Source organism: Alligator sinensis, unplaced genomic scaffold (assembly GCF_000455745.1).
Source record: "Alligator sinensis unplaced genomic scaffold, ASM45574v1 scaffold219_2, whole genome shotgun sequence".
NCBI classification, from domain to species: domain Eukaryota; kingdom Metazoa; phylum Chordata; order Crocodylia; family Alligatoridae; genus Alligator; species Alligator sinensis.
In genome coordinates this window covers 279,907-285,869 of record NW_005842822.1, presented here as the reverse complement: position 1 = coordinate 285,869, position 5,963 = coordinate 279,907, and the positions used below count along the sequence as shown (strand labels likewise).

Sequence of the window (5,963 nt, the reverse complement as noted above, 5' to 3'; positions counted from 1 at the left end):
CAGCATGATCAGGGCCACCATGATCATGGTACGAAGCCCTGCACTTAGGACGGAAGAATCCCATGCACTGCTACAGGCCTGGGACCAACTGGCTAAGCAGCAGCTCTGCAGAAAAGGACCTGGGGGTTATAGCGGACAATAAGTTTAATATGAGCCAACAGTGTGCCCTTGTTACTAAGAAAGCTAACAGCCTACTGGGCTGCGTTAGTAGGAGTGTTGCCAGTAGATCAAGGGAAATAATTTATTCCCTCTATTCTGCACTGGTGAGGCCACATCTGGAGTACTGTGTCCAATTTTGGGCCCTTCACTATGGACTTACAGTGCGTTGGAGCAGACTCAATTGAGTCTGCTGGAATGTGCTAATTAGCATGCTCCAGCAACCTCCACATCTTATGTATCAGTGTCCCCAAGCTTCAAAATGGTGGTGGGGCACTTTAACTAAAACTCGTTTGACACCTCTAGTTTGAAGCGTGGGAATGCTAATACATGAGATGCTGCAGGCACTTTAATTAGAGTGGTTTTCAGAGCTGCTCTAATTATAGTGTCCCCCGTCCCGTTCCCCCCCACCCTTCTCCCCCTGCCTCCAATAGCACATGCAAAAACACCCTAGGAGGCTAGTGAAGCACTGGAATAGGTTATCTAGAGAGGTGGTTGAATCTCCATCCTTGGAGGTTTTTAAGACCCAGCTTATCAAAGCCCTGGCTGGAACGATCTAGTTAGGGATGGTCCTGCTTTGAACAGGGGGTTGAACTAGATGACCGCCTGAGGTCCCTTCCAACCCTAATTTTTTGCGATTCTGTGAGTCACTGAGAGAGGCTGTTTAAATGTCTTTATTTTCCTCTTTTTGGCTAATAACTGCAACAAACAAAAAAGACTCAGTAAATCCTGCTTGAAGATGGGAGGGATCTGGCAAGCTCTCTTTTTTTCCAGTAGGAACATTATGTTCCTTCCCGTACTTTTATAGCAACGGAAATGCAGGGGCGATGGAGAAGCAAATGAATATGCTTATTAAAAGCCACATTTGGGGGATTTAACCAAAAAAGAAGCTATGTTTTAAAAGTGACGCTGGAATTCTGGATATTTTGGAGTATTGCCTGCAACCTACAGAACATATGGGGGCTGTCTCACATACACCATTGTCTCTGTTTACTACAATAATTTGTTACTGTTTGTTTTTGATTAAATTGCAGAGTGCTAGATTCATTTCCCATGACACGGGGATAGCAAAACACAAAGTAAGAGGGAGCTGAAAAACATGTGCTTGCTAGTTACTGGCGCTGTCAGCAAGTTTGTAGGCAGGCAGTAGTACCCCGGATGCCTTAACAGAACTTAGTTAAGTAATCGTGTTTCTCTTGCATAAGCTTTTGCTTTCAAGATGCCTCAGCCAATCCTGTCTTGAGCTAAAAGCTTATTTAATACCCACTACTTTCTAAATAATGCATGATATTGATCTTCCTAAACATGTATAAATTCCTGTATACAGGGGTTTGAGAGGTGCAATTCCTAGAAACAGAGTGAGACTCCAGCTTTGAGAGTAGCAAAACCACAGCTAGAAGACATTGCAAAGATCAGCTTTGGGAGGAAAAATGTGAGTAATATTTCTTAATATTCTGAACAGTGTGTGTGACCTCTAATTGCAAATGGGAAAATGAGGAAGACCTTTATGTCCACCATGAATCAAAAGGAGGCAGGAGGTGAAAGGTAGCTAATAAAAATTGTAAATCTTAAAATACTATCTCACTCCCAGATTTCTACAAGGAAGTATTTGTTTACCTAGTTCTCTGTAAGCCAAACCTCTTTCAAATATGCCAGGAAAGAGGGGTGATCCTAGATTATGAGCCTAGCTAGACCACTGCAAATCCAGAATATGTTTGCTCGAGATAATGGAATGTCTCCAGATTTATGTTGGCACAATCCAGATCAGAATCTGATCCTCTCATTTGAATGATCTCTCTTGCACAGGAGAGCTAGTATTTTAATTGAAAGAAATTGATAATAAAAATGTACATGTCTGAAAGAGGAAAACACCACGGGACAAAGCTAGCATGGATATAACAGAGGAAAAGGAAGTCTGTCTTGCCAGTTCCATATGATGTATTTGAGTGTGGTTTAACTTGTGATCAAAGCATAGTACTAAAAAACTACCCACTCAAGTGTGAAGTGGATTTTACTAGTTTCTCTCTCAATCAATACAGCACTATTCACTTGTTATTTCTCCTCACATTTAAAGGAATTGCAGTTACTACTCAAATGAGCCATAAAACTCTAGTGTCAGTGGAACAGAGAAAAAACATATGCCTAAATATGAAAATGTAAGAGTCATAATATATTTTGTAGATATCAAAATCCTTGCCTAAAAGATATAATCAAGGTCTCCCAAATAATATTTTAGATCACCTTTTTGAAAATGTGATGCAGATTTTTAAAATCTAAAAACACCTTGAGACTGTGGAAGCACTTCAAATCTGATTTCTGGCTTATAGATGGAATGGTGATGCCGCAGTTAAAAGAAATGACTACTTTGTAGGAATCGCAGTATGAAAGAGATAGACACAAAAGAGCTGTATGAAAGTAAAATGAACCAGTAAAGGCAGAGTATGACATTTTCTAAGTTTCTGCTTCACTTCTGAAGTGGGCAAAAAGGCAGGCCCGCCTGAGGGAGCACAAACACAGCGGTGATGAAAACAAGACCAAGTTGCAGGCCCTTGTACAGGTGTTTGTGAACTGTTCCATTCATAAAACCCCTTGCTTTATACCGACAGGTGAGTCTGAGCTATACTGCCCCTTCTGCGTTGCTCCTCTGAATAAGTTGGATTCAGACTGCCCATGTAGCCCGGTTGCTCTGATTGTACTCTGCCCATCTGGAATTGTGTTGCCTGTGGAAGGCGTTACCCTTGTATTCAGCATACTGCCTCTATAGCACTGGAGTGTGTTCAGTACACAGATGATACTGGTCAGGGCTTAGCTTTCCTGAAGCCAGGTATGCCTGCTTGAGTGATGTTAGCATAGATTCTCCTGAATCACAGATGTGCAGTAAGGGAAGTGAGAGTTCAATCATGGATCAAGAAAATACCACATGCGGCAGACAAGGGACAATCTCTCAGCTCTTATTGCTCAGGGGAGGGAGGAGGGTAATAGCTAAATAATCCTATGCTTTTTCTGTCACGGCATTCCACTGTTTCCCTACTGTGTGTGTATAATATGTGTGTGCACGCGCATGCGCTCAGACAAGCAGTGGAAGAAAGCTTAGCTTAACTCTTGGCTGTGTCTCCTTGGTCCTCCTTTAGCTCTGTCTCGGACGGCCAGGGCCGACTCGAGTTACGCTCGTACGTCAGGGCGGGCTGGTGAATGGAGAGGCAGACACAACTTATTGGTTGTAAAAAACTTTACTTACGCCGCTTGCAATCACGACGCAGGTGGTCCGGTCGTCGGAACAACCACACGAGTTGTTCCAGCTGGCGGGGCCCAAGCCAGTTAATCCGTCCGCAATTCGAAGCCGGCGGGGAAAGGGGTACGTCGGGGTTGCGCTCGGTGACAGGAAGAAAGATCGATAGGTGATCAGTCTATCGATCAGCAGCCGCAAGTCAGATAACTTCAGAGGCACTCTGCAGCGTGCTCAAAGCTCTTCCACTTGGGCGGAAGTCGCGCGGAATTTTAAACGGCCAGCGAGCCAATTACTAGCCGCCACGTGTGAATAATTTAGCACTGGCCAATAGCGGGGCACAAATTTACATCCGAATAGCGGGAACTCTTTGCACCGTGCATCTCTGTGCTGCAAAGAAGAAATGCGTCCTGCAAAGGAAACCGCAAATTGGCGGGAACTCTCCTGCACGCAGGCTCTTAATTGCAGCAAAACACTCTGCCGTGCAAAGGAGCTCTCATGTGGCCAGGAAATTCCATAGTGCCGAGGCACAAAAAATCACTGGGTCGTGACAAGCTCCAGGAGGTGCCAGTGGAGTTGCAATGCCCATAGCAATGATAGAGGAAGAACACCCAGTCCCCAGTGACAGTTCAGGAGAGGGTCCAACTGTTTTTTGCCTTTTTGGCTAAGCTCAGGCCTGGTATCAGTGTAATGTAAAAATCATTCTTTATCAAGAGTTATACCAGGTAGGAACAGGGTCCAGTGGGAGTTTTGCTCTGTAGCACCACCAGCTTTCCCTCTGCCTGCCTTCCCCACCCCAATTTCTGATCTGCTAGAGCTAGATGGTCCTTTCATGGTCCTTTCATCAGCTTTCCAAGCGTTTTCTGTGCTGCCAGGAGGGCTAGAAACTTGCTCCTTATATAAGAACAGACACCGAGATTATGGACATCCTTACACTCAAGCTGTTTCTTGCTGCCAGAAGAGCCGCTTGGGTCTTTAGACAGCCATGCATAAAGTAAAGCCATCATTAGACTGCTCTAATTTATGTTGCAGATTAATATGACCCCTGGGTGTCCTAAGAACTAAGAGTAAGACACCTTTGACCTGCTTCCATATACTGATCTTGCAGGGAGCAGAGCTCACGAGGACAGTGAATATAAACAAATGTTGCCAACTCTCATGATTTTTGACATTGTTCTTGAAGTCTACGCTTTGGGAATGTGAAAAACTGAGCTCTTTCTTTTATATATATTTATATTTATGTGTATATATATATAATCTATATAGATATATAGATATATCTATATATCTATATAGATATATATGTAAAAGAAAGAGCTCAGTTTTTTACATTCCTGAAGCGTAGACTTCAAGAACAATGTCAAAAATCATGAGAGTTGGCAATAACCTACAGCTCACAGGGCCTGATTATCATCCCACTTACACCAGGGGATTTTTGCAACAAATCCCATAAGTCAGTTAAGTTACAGTGGAGCAACAGTTCTCAGACTGGGTAAGACCAAAGCCTTAGCACCTACTGGAATCTGCCATTATGTTCTAGGGATTTTCAGCTTTCATTAAAATGTGAGTTTCTAGCCCTATGTTTGCAACAAAAATCTTCCAAATGTAGTAAAAGTATCTGTAACCATAGCAGTGATATCTGTCTGGGCCTGCAGAATGTCTTGAAACAACAGCTACTTGGACCTTTATGAGATGTTGCACATTGATGATAACGTAATTGTCAGCTGCTTTTTATTTCATCATTGATCAAACTAGGTAGAAAGTATGGGCCTGTTTATAATATCCGCCCCTATGAAAGCTGCCCAAAGTGCATTTACACTGCAAAATAAAGCTGTGATGATAGCATGGGGGTTAATCGGGGGTTAATCTAGATCGGGGCGGGCAATTATTTTGGGCGGAGGGCCGCTTACTGAGTTTTGGCAAGTCATCGAGGGCTGCATGACAGGCAGCCAGGGGCAGATAAATATTAATTTTCTAAGTTTTTTAGGGGCCCCGTGGGCCAGATAGAATGGCCTGGTGGGCTACATCCAGCCCATGGGCCACATTTTGTCCACCCCAATCTAGATAGTACAAATAATGTACTATCTGATGTCATCTTCCTGGACTTTAGGAAGGCCTTCGACAGTTTTGCACCCTATCCTCATTGGGAAGCTAGCAGACTGTGGAGTGGACGCCTACACGGTCAGGTGGGTGGCCAACTGGCTTAGGGACTGCACCCAGAGAGTGGTGGTGGATGGTTCCTTCTTGGCCTGGAGGGAGGTGGGCAGTGGGGTCCTGCAGGGTTCAGTCCTCGGACCGATAATGATTCAATATCTTCAGCAGCGATTTGGACGAGGGCGTGGAGAGCACCTTCTCCAAGTTCGCTGATGATACCAAGTTATGGGGCAAAGTTAGTACACCGGAGGGCAGGGAGCAGATTCAGGCTGACCTGGACAGGTTGGATCAATGGGCAGAGAGAAACAGAATGCAATTTAATAAAGATAAATGTAAGGTACTCCATCTGGGAAGGAGGAATCCCCAGCACACCTATAGGTTGGGGAGTGTCCTTCTCAGCAGCTCGGAGGTGGAGAGGGATCTTGGA

The 5,963-nt window shown here is 44.3% G+C and overlaps 1 protein-coding gene across 1 annotated transcript in view; it reads left to right on the top strand.

Annotated features, from left to right (window-relative positions):
* The first annotated feature begins 1,351 nt into the window (after positions 1-1,351).
* LOC102374938 overlaps positions 1,352-5,963 on the top strand; it is a 19,303-nt gene continuing 14,691 nt past the window's right edge. The window contains exon 1 of the mRNA XM_006035319.3: positions 1,352-1,588. The gene's annotated coding sequence lies outside the window, so the exon portion shown is untranslated. The remainder of the gene's footprint in view (positions 1,589-5,963) is intronic.